Source organism: Pinus tabuliformis, chromosome 9 (assembly GCF_031772625.1).
Source record: "Pinus tabuliformis cultivar Carrire ecotype Pingquan chromosome 9, CPIR1, whole genome shotgun sequence".
NCBI lineage: Eukaryota > Viridiplantae > Streptophyta > Pinopsida > Pinales > Pinaceae > Pinus > Pinus tabuliformis.
This window is the reverse complement of record NC_142307.1, coordinates 1,494,437,314-1,494,453,243: the sequence shown is the minus strand read 5'-3', so window position 1 is coordinate 1,494,453,243 and position 15,930 is coordinate 1,494,437,314.

The following is a 15,930-nucleotide window of genomic DNA, read 5'->3' as shown; positions in this document are numbered from 1 at the left end:
CTAGTGTGTCCTAGTGTCATGCATAGTTGTCTTACAATTTTTGGTGCTCAAAATTTCACAATAATTACGATCTTCATGAGATCCACCATTAATCCCTTATTGCAAGATACATGTCCCAAAAATATACCAAATGGTGCACAAAAGATACACTTTTTCAAGTTCAATGATATCTAGTATTGTCTACATGTATCTAGCATCAACCTCGAGCTTTCCACATGCTTCTTCAACATCCCAAAGACTGTGTAATCATCGAAGTAAACTTCCAAAAAATTGTGGATATATTCTTTGAAGGCTGCAACTACAACTCTTGAAAAGATGGCAAGAGAATTCTTCAACCCAAAGGGAATCAATGTGTACTGGTAAGAGCCCCATTCTATAGAAAAGGTTGTCGTATGTCTATCCTCTAGTGCAATGCTGATCTGATGGAACCCAAAAAAGCTATTTGTGAAAGAATAGACCTCCTATCCTCCTACATTGTCCAATACTTCTTCTGTAAATGGTGTAGGGAAGGGATCATGCAAACATGCATCATTCAATTTTTTGAAGTCCACACAAATTTTGATTTCCATTTTGCCTTTTAATTTTGAACCACCATTGGACTTACCCATTCAGACTCTTCAACAGGTTCAAATGATCCTAGCTACTATCATCTTGTCTAATTATTCCTTCACCTTTTCCTTATATTTTGGATTTAGTTTATAAGGTCTCTTCTTGACAAGCTTCGTGTCGGATTTCAAAGGAATCTTCATATCTCCCAAGTGTCCTACCATGCCCTTCATATCTAAGAACTTAGTGGGAAACAACTCCTGGTACTCATGCAAAAGATATGTTATCTTGTTCACTGTATCTTCATCCTAGTAATCTCCTATCATTGTAAACTTCATCTCATCCTCTAATCCTATATTCACCCTCTTTGTATTTTATGGATTCATTATATCAGGAATCTCTATTTTAGGTCCATTCACCTTGCAGTTACCTTTAGATTTTGTGATGTCATTTTTGTGAGGATCTTCCTCCTCCTTTGCAGTGATATTGTAGCATTTCATTACATTTTGTAACCGTGTAGCCCAATCAGGTTGCCAAATAACTAGAATATCATTCTAAAAAATCTTCTTCTTAATGATCTGAAGGGATACATCTATATGAAGAAAATAATCTTCAAACCAGAAATCATTATAAATCCATCAACCATCTCTACCCATATTGTAGTACCATGTCCAATTATATTTCCAAATACCAATTCTAAGGAATTGTCTCCAAGGTATGGATGACATGCGCCCATTATTCTCACGAAATTTATTTCCATGTTGTCATACAGAGTTGTATGTGTTGTCTAGGATGAGTTTGACCATCATACTTATCTTCCAGTTATGTTTCTACTCGAAAAAACCTTACCCACATCAATCTTGGACACTGTTTCCAATCTGCTATATTCTTCTTATATGTACCCCACCATCTAGCAGGCATAACACTTAGGGCTAAATCTAGAGCTAACAATATCTGGCATTCTGGTACCTGTATTTCATAATCTCTAAAGAAAGTATAGACATTATCCAAACCATCATGAATAGGAAAATCAGATACCTTTGTTATCATACAGCGCACTGCTTTAGTGATCCTTGCACATCATCGTGTAACCTATTTTGCCAGTTTTCTAATTCCTCTTCTGAATCTGAAGTGCAAGAATTGTCTTTCTCACAGCCCAACTTTCCATCTGCAGTAGGGTTGATCCATTCTTCTCCTTTTTCTATTATCTGATAAATGGTGTGGATGTCATCTAGGCTATACTCCTCTTTAACAAGTTTAGTATACCTCGCTCCCTCTTATGGATCTAATGGAACAATGACTCTCACATTGTTGCTTTCAAATATCATTTTCTTTTTCTTTAGGTTAATTATAGACATGTAAGGAAATTCCCAATCCAATCCAATAAATGCAAGATATGGATTACTATCATCCACAATTTCGATCACTTCAAAGTCAGTAGTAGTGCGCACTCCTTCAATGTCTACCGTGATACCTAAAAACCTTCCTAGAGGAACAATCTTATATTGGTTTGCCATATTCAGCTAGATCGGTGACCATTTCAACTTCGGCTTACCCATCAATTCGTAAGTCTGCTTCCCCAAGACGTTGGCATCAGATCCTAGATCTAGGATAACCTGATCCATGTCATATTCTCCAATCTATGTAGTAAGACTCATTTATTACCTAGTCCTCTTATTCTGTCAATGTAGGTTGTTTATTGCATGCATCTCGCTCTGTGGAACTTCCTTAGAAGCACAAGAGTCTACCAATTCCTGCAATCCCTCCACAACTTTCTGGTTTCTTAACAACTTCATGCAAGACTGTATAAAATATTTCAAAATATATGAATCGACATCTTGTGTCATAGCTGGTACTATCTCATAATTATTATTCTATGTTGGTTGCGCGGTAGAGGTTGAAGTCCCATCATCCATAAAGCTTTGCCTCACCTGCATGAATACTTGCTTTTCCTTCAGAATGTCAAATGCAGGATATTTTTTTAGTAGTTTTTCTTACCCATGTAGCTTCAACTTCCGTTTTCCCATTAGCTTTATATTTTCCAGTCATAGCTTCGCTTCTTGTTATAATTTCAATGCGTAGTTGATCCTCCCTTGCCTCAACAGTCATCATTTTAATATTTTTTGTGGGTTGCTGATTCCTTTTCTCCTGCATCTTCACAATAAGGATGGGACATTATTCTATCACTTGATAAAAGGACTTACAATAGCTCGCGTTGTCGTAGGGTTATGACAATCCCGTGCAAAGTGTCCTACTTGTCCACAATTATAACAGATAATTGGGATGCATCCTTGACCAGCGCCTCCTCCTCTTCCTTGGAAAACTCCTTGACCAACATCTTGTTATGGCTCCTTGTGTTTATGTCCTTCAGCTTAATCTATAAGAATTGATAGTGCGCTCCATTATGAGGTCATAATTTCGACGATTTCTTTCATCACGGCCTACTAATTTACAAAAGTTACAAAACAACTACTTTGGGGTCTATATGTACCTTTGTAATAAATAGAAATCTTCAGAGTGATGTTGGCCTCTCATTCTACAAATCTCAGACCAACAACTTGATCCTAGTTTAACTATATTAGGTGCTCCACTTGGGAAGTAATCTATGAACACAGGGAATTGATCTTTATAATGGCCCTTTTCTTCGCATTTTGTACACCATACTTCTGATATGGTTTCTTTACCTTTCTTGAGATCTTGTAATTCCAAGGTCAAATGTGCTAGCTGGATATAAATTTGTTGTGCTCCTCCATGAGTATCTTTGATCGATGCAGCTTCTAGCTTCATCACAATCTCTAATTCTTTAGCTTGAGACGCGAGCTTTTGTTGCATTAAGGGTAACCTGATATGTGGAAGTAGCATAGCTATAAACCACTCCTTATGTTTTTGTGGAGGTATGTTAAAGCTTACTTGTCCCATTAATACTTTGTATTGTTGATCCAACTCCCACATGGACTCAGTAGCCATTTGTTTGATCTCCTTCAACTCTGTAATGCACTGCGACTCCGACTTCGGCTTCTTGAATTCTGATACTAATGCTTTATTAATATCATCTAGCAAAGAAGTTGGGTTTACCACAAAGTACTTCATGTACCATGTCAGCACTCTTTCTCTATTGCGCTTTATTTACATCTTCGTTAGTGATATGTCTTACTTTCCATACTGCATCAGCTACAAACCAGAATAGGTGAGGATCCTCTGATCCAAGTTCTTTAAAGATAGCTAGATTAATTTCATCAGCCATTTTTGTTCTTGGGCTTTTAGGGAGAGGGAGAGGGGGAGTAGGGGAATTATGGGGAGGGGGATTGGGGGTTAGGGGAGTAGATGGATGGGGAATCCCAAAGACACCCTAATTTTTCTCAACTCCTAAATTTGAAACGCCTTCAGGATGGGAGGGGATACCGTGGGTTTGAGGGGTTACTTCCTTCTACTTCGCTCTCACACCCACCTATCAAGGGTTTATAGTCGGTCTCAATAAAGTTCTTTGATCCATGGTCTACCTTATATCAGTTCCCACTTCGCGTAGATTCTAGTTCAAACTTATTCTCTCTTCACCCAAACATTAACCTGAATGCATTCGTAGTACGCACTTTTCACATGAAAGAAATTTAATCCACAGCTTCATAGGGTTCAGGTACTTACCTTGTGGACCCTTGAAAAATCTCTGCTCAACTTCGATGTAAGATACAGTGGTGTCTATTGTGAGTTTAGTGATAAATCCTCCATAAATGCTATCGATCAAGAAATCAGTAGCTCTTGAGATCCTGTTATTAACGTACTTGAGTCATTGTATCAATACATGATTCCACTCCTTACATTCGTCTCCCTTAAAACAAGTCTTATGCTCAGTGAACTTTGATACCCACTCGTACAGTTCAAGGTGAAATGAACCAAAGAAGATTTTGTACTGCTCTTCGAAGAGATAATTCTATAGCTAGCTTTCCATCGACAATCACGAATTTCCTTTTTCCTGAATTGCAAGTTTTCATTCTTTTTGTTCAACCCACTCTTGGACTTCCTTCTTAGATGGACGCCAAAACATATCCCTCAAATAGATCCCAGTCCTAGAAATAGAACCATTTTTTGGCTCAAGGGTCTTGGACCCATGTTCAAAGTGTATTGCGCACTAAAAAAAACCCGTAACCATTGGTCCTTTCAACAATGACTTGGAAGAAGATAGTAGTCTCACCTGAAGCGGTTATGGGAAAGTTGCAGAATCAGGTTTCTACATCCATAGGGATATGCATGTTGTCGCGCCCATGTGTTTACTTATGTCTTAGACCTATCTACAACTTCACATGCGTAAATAACTTCGCACTGATGATTTACATCACAGATTTTCACTTATCGCATAAACATATCAGAAAATAATATAACATGTATTCTTTCACATAATTCAGTAAAAAGCATGCATAACTCTATGTAAAAACACAGATACATTAACATTTTCCTAAAATTTTGATTCTTTTATTAAGATAGATCTTCAATACATACAACTTCTTCAACCTATGAACCCAGCTGAAGGTGGTCTACACACTCAATTGTAGACTCCTCAAGGCCTCTGCATACTCATCTGTAGAACCTATTCCTAAAACCCAAAATATAGACTAAAGACAAAAGATACCAATGATTCATCTTTGACTTCCCTTCTATATTTCTTTCGACAAGGTACTATATGTCCTTATATACATTTCTTTACTACAATACCATGGTCCATATACCATGGATCCAACAAAAGAATGAACTAAAACCCAATACCCGTTCCAAAATTAGGGGCTTTAACTCGCCCCAAAGACCCTAAACATCATGTAGTCAATATAACTTCGCGGACTCTACATGCTCCATTCCTCAAAATGCGGAGCCTTTGACCAAAACTAGACCAATTTTGTTTGTGCCCAACAACCCTATAGGTTGAATCTGAAATGCAAGGAAAGCTTGAAGGTAGAACTAGACAAAATGCTAGCAGCAAGGCTCATTGAACCTATCGAAGAGTTTGAATGGGTGAGTCCTGTGATAGTCTATGAAAAGAAAACTAAAGGAGAGATGAGAATCTATGTTTAAGTATTTTGGAAACTAAATGATGCATGTGTGCATGACCATTTCCCTACACTATTTACAGATGAAGTGTTGGAGAATGTAGGAGGTCACGAGGCCTATTCTTTCATGGATGGCTTTTAGGGTTACCATCATATCCGAATTGTGCTAGAAGTTAGACATAACAAAACTTTTGCAATAGAGTGGGGCTCATTTCAATACACAGTGATGCCTTCTAGATTCAAGAATGCGCCTGACATATTTTCTAGAGTTGTAGAAGCAAAATTTAAGGAATACATACACAAATTCCTAGAAGTTTACTTTGATGATGGGATAGTCTTTGGGCTATTAAAGAAGCATATTGCAATCTTAAGGCTTATGTTGGATACATGTAGGCAACATCATATTTAAGTTAACTTGAATAAATGTATATTTTGTGTGCCTTGTGGCATACTCTTGGGGAATATTATGTGCAAACAAGGTTTGCTAGTTGGTCCTGTGAAGATAGCAGTCATTATAAATTTTTCAACACCGAAAATGGTGAGGCAATTGCGTGCGATTCTTGAATACTCGAGCTATTACAAAACGATTATAAGGGGGTATGTGCAGATAAGTTCACCAATGGAGAAGTAATTGAAGAAAGATGTCATTTTTAAATGGGATGAAGGATTTCAGACGAGTCTTGATATACAGAAGGAGAAGGTGGTAACTACACCGATCTTAGTTTTTCCAAACTAGAATAAGGAATTTCATGAACATGTCGATCCATATTGCATAACATTAGGTATAGTGTTGGCATAACCAAGAGCAAGTGAAATTGATCACCCCATAACTTTTGTAAGCATGAAATTATCCAAGTTGAAAAATAGCTATACTACAATAGAAAGAGAAGGTTTAGCTATGGTTTATGCATTAAAGAAGTTAACTCACTACTTGTTGGGAGCACATTTTAAGATGTTCACTGATCACTTAGCGCTAAAACATTTGGTAAATAAGCCTATTTTTGGAGGAAAAATTTGTCGATGGTGTACGATTCTGAAGTTGTAGTAAAACTGAGAAGATTGAATGTTGGGCCTAATCATTTGTCGAGGTTGGAGACAGGAGAGGAACCCACAGTATCGAAGATAACCTACCCGATGTGCAGTTTTTCACAATCAGGATCATGGATGATCACTTCACATATATTATTCAATTTCTAAGCACAGGAATGGCGCCCGTAGAGTACACTATGCAACAGAAGAAGGAGCTGGTGATAAAAGTAACTGATTTCACGTTGATTCAAGGGAACTTGTAAAAACTGGGACTGAATGAAATATTGTGCAAACATGTTCATGAACATGAAAAGCAGAGTATTCTAGCAGAAGCTCATGGAGGAGTCGCAGGTGGACATTATGGAGGGAGAGCCACTACACATAAAATCTTGAGGGCTGGGTTATGGTGGCCAATAATACATAAGGATGAAAAAGTGTTTTGTCGAGCGTGTGATATATGTTATAGAACAGGAAGGTCATCTAGAAGAGATGAAATGCTATTAAATGCATAGGTGACATTACAACATTTGAAAAGTGGGCTATTGACTTTTTTGGACCTATTAACCCACCAGAAAACAAGACTGGTGTTATAGACATTTTTGGGCACTACAACCCCAATCATAAATGTCCATAAACCAAGGGCTCTTAAGTCCCTAAAAGTGTTGTTCCAACCCCTAAAAGGACAAGGTCAACTGATTACATCTTCTCCCAGAAGTTCTCCATGAAAAACTACTCAGAACTGGTCAAAACTGGACCATCTCACCTGCTCCATGGTCAAAGTGCGCTGCATCCCACCTAAATACACACGGGAGGTGTGATTCATACTAAAAAGCCCTTCTATGGGGTGCGATGGGCAAGAGTGGACAAATGGTAGGGTTAATCTGCAAGGTGGAGGATCATGGAATCTTCCAGAAACTTCTCCTGTGACACTTGCCTCTCTGCATTCGCCCAGGGATGAGTAAGAGATCATCAATCTCCAAGTGGAATTAAGAACTATCAGAGAGAGGAAACTAATAAAATCTCAAAAGCTGACTCACCCCCCTTGTAAACATCTATATATGGATCCCTCATCCCATAGATTCGGAGACTGGAATTTTGTATCTTGTAAGGAAGTGCTGTTGGTTTCTTGGTGTAACATCATAGTGTTGGCTGATCTAAGCTTTTCATGAGGTGAAGAAGGTCTTTCTTGCTAAGAGGATGATGCTGGGTCAGAACAATTGGCTGTAATCCTCTTTGCTATTCTTGATTATTAATAAAGCTATTTGAGTTTTCCTCCACATTCTTGTATGATTGATGATATATGCATTTGTGTGGTCAATATATATCTGGTCCTATATTGTTTATGAGAGTAGATCTCTGTTATTGGATAGTGTTATGCTGCTTTGATTCTACAGGTACTCTTTGAAGCTGGGTAAATGAGGAAGCAAGCAGCAAAGGTCTATCAGAAGGGATAGGAATCAAGTGAGGAACCAAGCGCAAGGCAGAGGTTGGTCTCCTTCTTTCCCCTCTTATCTACTTCTCATAAAGGAAAATGAAACTGGTTTTAGTTTGTTTGTTTCTAAGGTAGCTACCAGCCTTAGTGGGACTAGCAGCTCTGCATAGACACTAGATTTCCCGATAACAAAATGGCGACTCCACTGGGGAGTGAATAGATTGTTTGTTTACCTACATTTGTTTTCTTTATAAACTTATAGATGGAGCCTGTAGTCAAGCCATCTAGCCTTCGAACTGCTTTTTCTATGCAAGTGCAAAATAGATCAATGATGCTTCAATCTATCTTCGGGTTTTGTTTATGAACTGAACAAATAATTTACGAGCTATCTAATTGCCCTTGTGGTGGCTCCAGTAACCTCTTTAGATCTACCCCTGTGATTTATTTACTGATTACCACTTGCTCGGCCTAAACCCCTGAACTAAGCTGCAAACTGTGACCCGAAACCCAGTTGAAGTCTCGTCCCTGGATCATCGCACTGTCTCCTCTTTGGAATCTGGATGCATCGCACTTCCCGAGTGTAGTAGGTGCACTGCATCTCACTTTCCCTGTGTTACAGGTGCACTGATCAGACAAGACCTCTTCTGCTATTAGATTTTGGTTTCTGTGTTCACTCTTTTCAGCTCTATTAAGGAGTTTTGTTGTCTGTAGTCGGTATACCTCTGTTGAAACCCCCTTCCTTGCCATTATTCCACCTCTATTGTGCAAATAACTGTAAATGTTTTTATGTATTTTGAGCCATTTTCAGTTCTCTTTTACAAAGAAGTAGCGTAATTGAACTGTCGTTTCTTGATTTGAAAGTGTCGCAAGTGTCGTTTTCAGTCATAGAACAGAATTCGATTGTTCTTGATAGTCGATTACACTGTTACTCTTGTATTTGATTTGAATTAGTAGTTTTTCAAGTGTCGAAAGCAAGTTTTCATTTCCAAATTGCAAAGTGTCGTCATTGCCTTCATTTTGTCTTGAAAAGAAACTTGTTAGTAATATCGCTTTGAAAAATAATTCAGATTTTCACTTAGCTTTCTTTTTGTCATTCACACATCAAGAAGGCTAAAAAAAAATACATGCATGTGCATTTGCATTTAGACTGTTTGTTGGTTTGATTTAGAACAGTGCATATAGTGTGTGCTTTCTGCTCTATGTTGAAAGAATATCATCTCTCTTTCCTTAGTAGCTAGGATTTTCATTGCAAAAAGAAGATTAAATGATTGTTTATCATCTTAGATTGCATTTTAGGAATTGTACATCTACATCACGTGGTGAACCTGAAAGGAAAATTTCTTAAGCAAGATCAACTGTAAAATAAATTTAATGAATCTAAAAACGCTTTGGAACCTAACGCACAACATTTAGAAGTCTAGGCTAGAGACGTATTCCGGCGTCATAAAGCCTGGTAACTGTTGTTTTCATTGATGGTTGGGTGATTCCTCCACTTTGAGACGATAAGTGCCAGTATGGACTTGTGCTCCCACATATCGTCGAGTATATATTGGGAGACCACAATAGGCTTTATCCTTTATCCATAGGAAGCCATGTCTGCTGCCCTATCGATCGCAATGCATTGAACACAGCATTCGGGAAGATTGTCTGTCGTACCGTAAAAATTATTCTGCAGTTTTGCGATTGGTTTGGTAATCCCTCTGTCTAGATTTCTAGAGCAGTATCTTTCGTTCCTTTTCAGACTCCTTAAAGGAAAAGGTCCATCTGAGCACTTGTCACTTCAGGCTCATTAAAAATCGAAGGCGACTAGAGTCATCTTTTGTTTTTTCTCGACTCTTAAAAATTGAAAACACAAGTTGTGTCAAAGCGTCTAAAATTCATTTAATTCGGAAACATATTTCCCCTTGATTTTTAGTTGATCAAGTAATCCGCAATCGTGGAAGAAAGTCAATTGAAATCCCTTCATTCGCGGAGGCTTACGAGTCAACCGTCTTTGTCTCCAGAATCAAAACTGTTACAGACAAAGCGAACTCGTTTAACCAGTTCCAAATCCCCTGGTAAAGTTAGAACAAGTGTTCCAACACCATCGGAGACTCCGGTTACTCCAAGCATTTCTGGTATCCCTGCCTTTATAGAAGAAGGACAGTAGAACTGATCCTAGTGTGAAGGTAAACACTTGTATTACTGAACCAGCTCCATCTATAGCTGATTCAGAAGGTGTTATTCCCCAAACATCTGTCGCTGCAGATTTTATACCTTCTTCGGCACCAGAAATATTTTACAGACCTGACAGTCTACCTCTTCCACCTGGTCTGATTGCTATAGAAGAGATTGTGGAGGATCCTCCATCTAGTACTCCATCGCAATTTGGAGTTGGGATCACCCTAAATCCTTCTTCATCAGAAATTAGTCTACCGTTATCGGAAGCTCCTGTAGAATTGCTAGGAAATCTTTTGGATAGACTAGATATGTCTGAACAACCGTCGACATCTAGGACTATGTCATCTGACACAGCAATGGCAGAACTTCCTGCTGTCACTCCAACAATGTTCGCCAGCATACAATCTGTCCCAACTAGCTCTCAATCGCTAGATGGGGCCCACTCAGGGGCTATTTTGACAGTATGGTTCGTTCCCGTTTGTTCATCCGGAATAATATCCGGGAACTCTTATATTGAGTCTCAGCAAATTGATCCTTCACGGTGTCAATTTGGGCAGTCCAGTCCTCAAGGACAAACAATTCCTTTGAGTACCAGATTACCGCCGTATGGGGGGCAATATACCCGTTCATTGTCTCCTCCGGGAGGACAACCATATGAGAGTTCACAACAAAATTTAGGTTATGCTGGAATTACATCTAGCGGTTGGGTGCCAATACTGCCTCAACAACCAAGAGTTGTATATTCGATGCAACAATGTCTACCTATGTCAAATATACCAACTACGCCGGCTATTGTGACAGTGTCACAAGTACAAGCGTTGCCTATCATATGCCAACCTCAGGTTTCTCAGGTTGTAATGCAACAGCCTCTTGTCCCTACGACTCAACCACAATCGCCAACTAGTGGAATGACACAGGACCAAATGGGTACAATTACCCCTCATCTTGGTCAAACGGCCAATATTGGACAACAGCACATGGCTTCACAACCATGGATGGTACAATATCAACAACTGTAATTCCAACAAATATACCAAGGATCTGAGCAACAAATCGTTGCGAATAATGGGCAGCCGTATATTCAAAACGGTCAAAATCAACCATTCTACAATGGTTATGCCCATCAACCTTACCAAAGTTACCAGCATCAAATGCATTATGGTGGTATGCAAATACCAACTGCTCAGGCAATCCCATCTTATCCTGGTATGCTTTGCCAAACCTGAATCAACAGTTACCCTTCGTGGCAACTTTAGAGTTACCGGATCTAAATCGGCTAACGAACGATCCAATTGCTTACGCCCCTTGGTGGCCAGCGATTCCGCATAAAGTTCCGTCAGATATTCCTAAATTTAATGGAAATCCGAGTGAAGACCCGTCGAATCATGTGATGACCTTTCATCTATGGTGTTCATCAAACACCCTAAACGATGATTCGATTAGGCTTCGCCTTTTTCAGAGGACGTTAACTGGTCCAACAGCAAAATGGTATATCGAATTACCTTGAGCTTCGTTTGACAACTTCAGTGCCCTAGCCACAACCTTTTTAACCCATTTTCAGTTACCCATAAGGTACAAAACAGGAACAGAAATTCTTACCAATTTCAAGCAAACAACAGCCACTCACATATCCGATCATATTCATGAGTGGTGACGTCATCATAGAATCGTAAAAACGTATGTTCCTGATCAGCTTTTAGCTGAATGGTTTATTAAGTCATTATTACCTTCCATTACAAAAGATGTGGCAAAGGGAGGAGTCATCATTGAAGAGCAAGTTATTGCTCATGCACAATATTTAGACTTGATTTATACTCAGTCTGGCACACTCTACGATAAAATCCCTGACGCTCCCAGGCTAGAATTTTCCGTTCCTCCCCCTCCTAAATTGAATAATGACTCTCATGCCGGCGATGGCGTGATTGGTATGACAGACACGAAATCAACAAAGGCTACTTCTAAAAAGGCCCGTAAGATTTCTAGTCAAAATGCAAAAGAAGAACTTCTCACCTCGGAAGTAAATGCCATCTCAACTGATAAAGGCAAAGAAACCAAGCAACTAGGAGGCAAGAAGAAAAACAAAGTGAAGAAGAAGAAACAGGAGGAATCATCACCTGAAAAATCTTCTACAAACCCTTCTGGAGATAAGAAACAAAATCGTCCATGTCTTATATGTGATGAGGATCATTGGACAAGAGATTGTCCATTTAAAGCTGAGCTTAGAAAATTCTTCAAGAATTCAAAAACCTCGGCGGTATTGACTGATCCATTTCCAAATCCAGAACAAATCTGGGTGCTAGTGAAAATGCTTCCCCGTCCCAAGTGCTGATGCTTTCGATTTCAAAACAACAAAATGATGCTTTGATAATGACAAGGAATAAAGATTACGGGAATCCACAGCTGTCGAACAACAAGGATAAAGATCAACCTAGTAGTTTGACAGCAACTTTGACAGAAGTTGTGCCACCCATCATTCTAGAGCTAACAATAAAACCGCCAAAGGGAGTAGTACACAAGTCGACATTTAATCCTCGTGCTAGAGCAGCACAACATTATAATATAGTGGAAGATCTGGCCCAATCACCATCCGCTATGTCGACACTTGAGGTACTGCAAAAATTGCCCCTCCCAAAAGTAGGCTTTATTATCAGCAATAGGTGGGATTGACCCAAAGGATTCTAATCTTATGTCCTTTAATCACAAAGGATATGATCCTCAGTTACGAACTCAACTAGCTTTCCTCATTCAAGTGAAAGCCCTCAACAAAACTATTCATCGAACAATTATTGATGAGGGGGCATCTACATGTATTATGTCGATGAGTTGCTAGAAAACTTTAGGATCTCCAACCTTGTCGCGATCTTCGACGACATTAAAAGCATTTGATGGACGAACATATACCCCATATGGGATTCTAAGTAACTTGCAAGTTGAACTTGGGGGGAAAACAGTAGAAATAGATGTGGAAGTAATCGACGGAAACCTCGATTACAACATCATACTGGGAAGGCCCTAGATATATGCTATGGCTGCAGTCATGTCAACCTACTTTAGGAAGATTGCATTTCCTTTTCAAGGAGGAATTACAATCGTCGACCAAAAAACATTTCTCCCCAATAGTTCCCAAGTTACGGGAAGCATTCTGATGATCCATGGAAGCCCCCATTCGCTTCAAAATATCGGAGTAGGCCTACTAAAAGACCCTATATTAATGGGAACTTTTGCTCTCCCACCTCCAATCAATCTGGCGGAAGTGGCGACAGTAGGAACCTGCAATATGATATCTTCAATTCAACAGATCTCATAAAATGATATCGGCATGGATCATCTGTAGGTATTGCCTCCAAGCCCAATAGAAATATTGTAGCAATCAATGTTTTTGGTATGGGAGGCAAACCCAAATCAATGCTCATCAAGCGTTTGGATAGATAGGTCTAAGGAATATGGCACCCCTTCAGATCCTTGGTCGCAAGTGCATTACACCGGTGAAGGAATTGTTCAGTCTATGATAATTGAAGGGGCGCCATGGGAAGATTACCACCATCGTTCCCATCTTCCGGATTGTCAAGAAGATACTCCTGATGACCTTCATCATCCTTTAGTTTTTGATTTCCTATCAAATACTGTAAACACGGTGGATTCCAAGCGAAACATGTCCAATATTAAAGAGACTATCGCCATAAATATCTCGACCAAAATAGATGTTGTAGAGAATATTTATGTTGGCAAATGTTGTTCTCCTTCAGAACTGGAAATTTATAATGCTTTTTCTCGCGAATTCAGAGATGTCTTTGCTTGGTCATATGATGAAATGCCAGGCATTGACTCGAATATCGTTGAACATGAAATCAAGATGTATCCAGATGTCAAACTGGTACGACAACGGCTACGGCAGGTGCACCCCAAGAAAGCTGCTGCCATCAAGGCAGAAGTTGAGAAACTTCTCCATGCTGGTTTTATTTACCCGGTTCCTCTAACCGATTGGGTATAGAACATTGTTCCTGTGATGAAAAAACAAGGAACGATTAGAGTGTGTGTCGATTATAGGGATGTAAATCAAGCTTGTCCAAAAGACAACTACCCTACACCCTTTATTGACTAGATAATTGATGAATGCGCTGGATGTGAAATATTTTCATTTATGGATGGATTCTCCAGGTATAATCAAATAAATATCTGCCCACAGGACCAGTCAAAGACTGCATTTATTTGTCCGTGGGGCACATTTGCATATCGTAAATTAACCTTTGGTTTAAAGAATGCAGGGGAAACATTTCAGAGGGTGATGAATTATGCCTTCCATGACATCAAAAACATCGTTCAACCATATCTCGACGACCATCCGGCTCATTCGCAAAAGCGGACTGATCATCCACAGCATTTGAGAGCGATATTTCTACATTGCCGACACTACAAGATACGACTCAATCCACACAAATGTGTGTTCTGTGTTAGTTTTGGTCGTTTCCTTGGCTTCGTAGTCTCGAAGGACGGGATCTGTCTCAACCCCTGTAAGGTCCAGGCAATCATAAATTTGCCTCCACCTTCAAATTTGCTTCAGATTCAGAAACTTCGAGGGAAAGCAAGCTTTCTGAGGAGGTTCATTCCAAATTATGCCGAACTTGCCAAAAGGTTATACACATCTATTGAAAAAAGAAGTACCCTTCGTCTGGGATCAGGTCGCGCAAGCTTCCTTTGATGCTTTGAAAGAATCCCCAATGAAAGCATCATTAATGTATGCTCCTGATTATCAAAAAGACTTTAACCTGTATCTGGCTACAGCGGATACAACCATCGCAATGGTTTTAGTTCAAGAAGACAATGGAATTGAACATCCTATATATTATTTGAGTAGGAACTTAAATGATACAGAAAGCAAGTATTCCTATGTTTAAAAGCTGGCTCTCGCAACTGTTCAAGCGATACAGATATTTTGACACTATGTCCTCTTTCGAAAAACTACCATTTTGTCAGATTGCAACCCCATGACTTATATATTGTCGCGACAATTGCTGGGGGAAAATATTCAAAATGGATAGCAATTCTTCAAGAGTTTGATCTGGAATTCATAAAATCCAAATCAAAGAAATCCCTGGTTTTCACGGAATTACTATGTGATCTCCCATCATCGTCCAATGATGAAACATCTGAAGAAACCATCGTGGATGAATCTTTGTTTCTGATATCTTCAAGCAATCCGTGGTATGGAGATATAATCATCTATCTCCAAACCAAAAAATATAGGTCTAATACCTCTCGCTCAGAACAAAAACATATTCGATACAAATCAAAAGACTACATGATCGTCAGTGATACACTTTACCGTCGGGGCGTCGATACAGTTCTGAGGAGGTGCCTCACCCATGAGGAGGCCGAAAAAGTCCTGAATGATTGCCATTCAGGCGCATGTGGGGGGCATCAATCTGGTTACACTACAGTGAAAAAAAATTTATGAGCAGGATACTTCTAGCCAACAATGTTCAAAGATTGCATAACCGCAGTTAGAAGTTGCCATGCATGTCAAATTTTCGATAGAAAAACCAGAAAACCACCCGCGCCCCTGCAACCGATAGTTGCTGTTGGGCCTTTCGCCAAATGGGGCATTGATTTCATGACATGTAACCCCACCTCGATCGGGGGGCATGGGTATATCATAGTCGCGGTAGACTATTTTACCAAATGGGCTGAGGCGATGCCTACATTAGATAACACTGGTGAAACAACTGC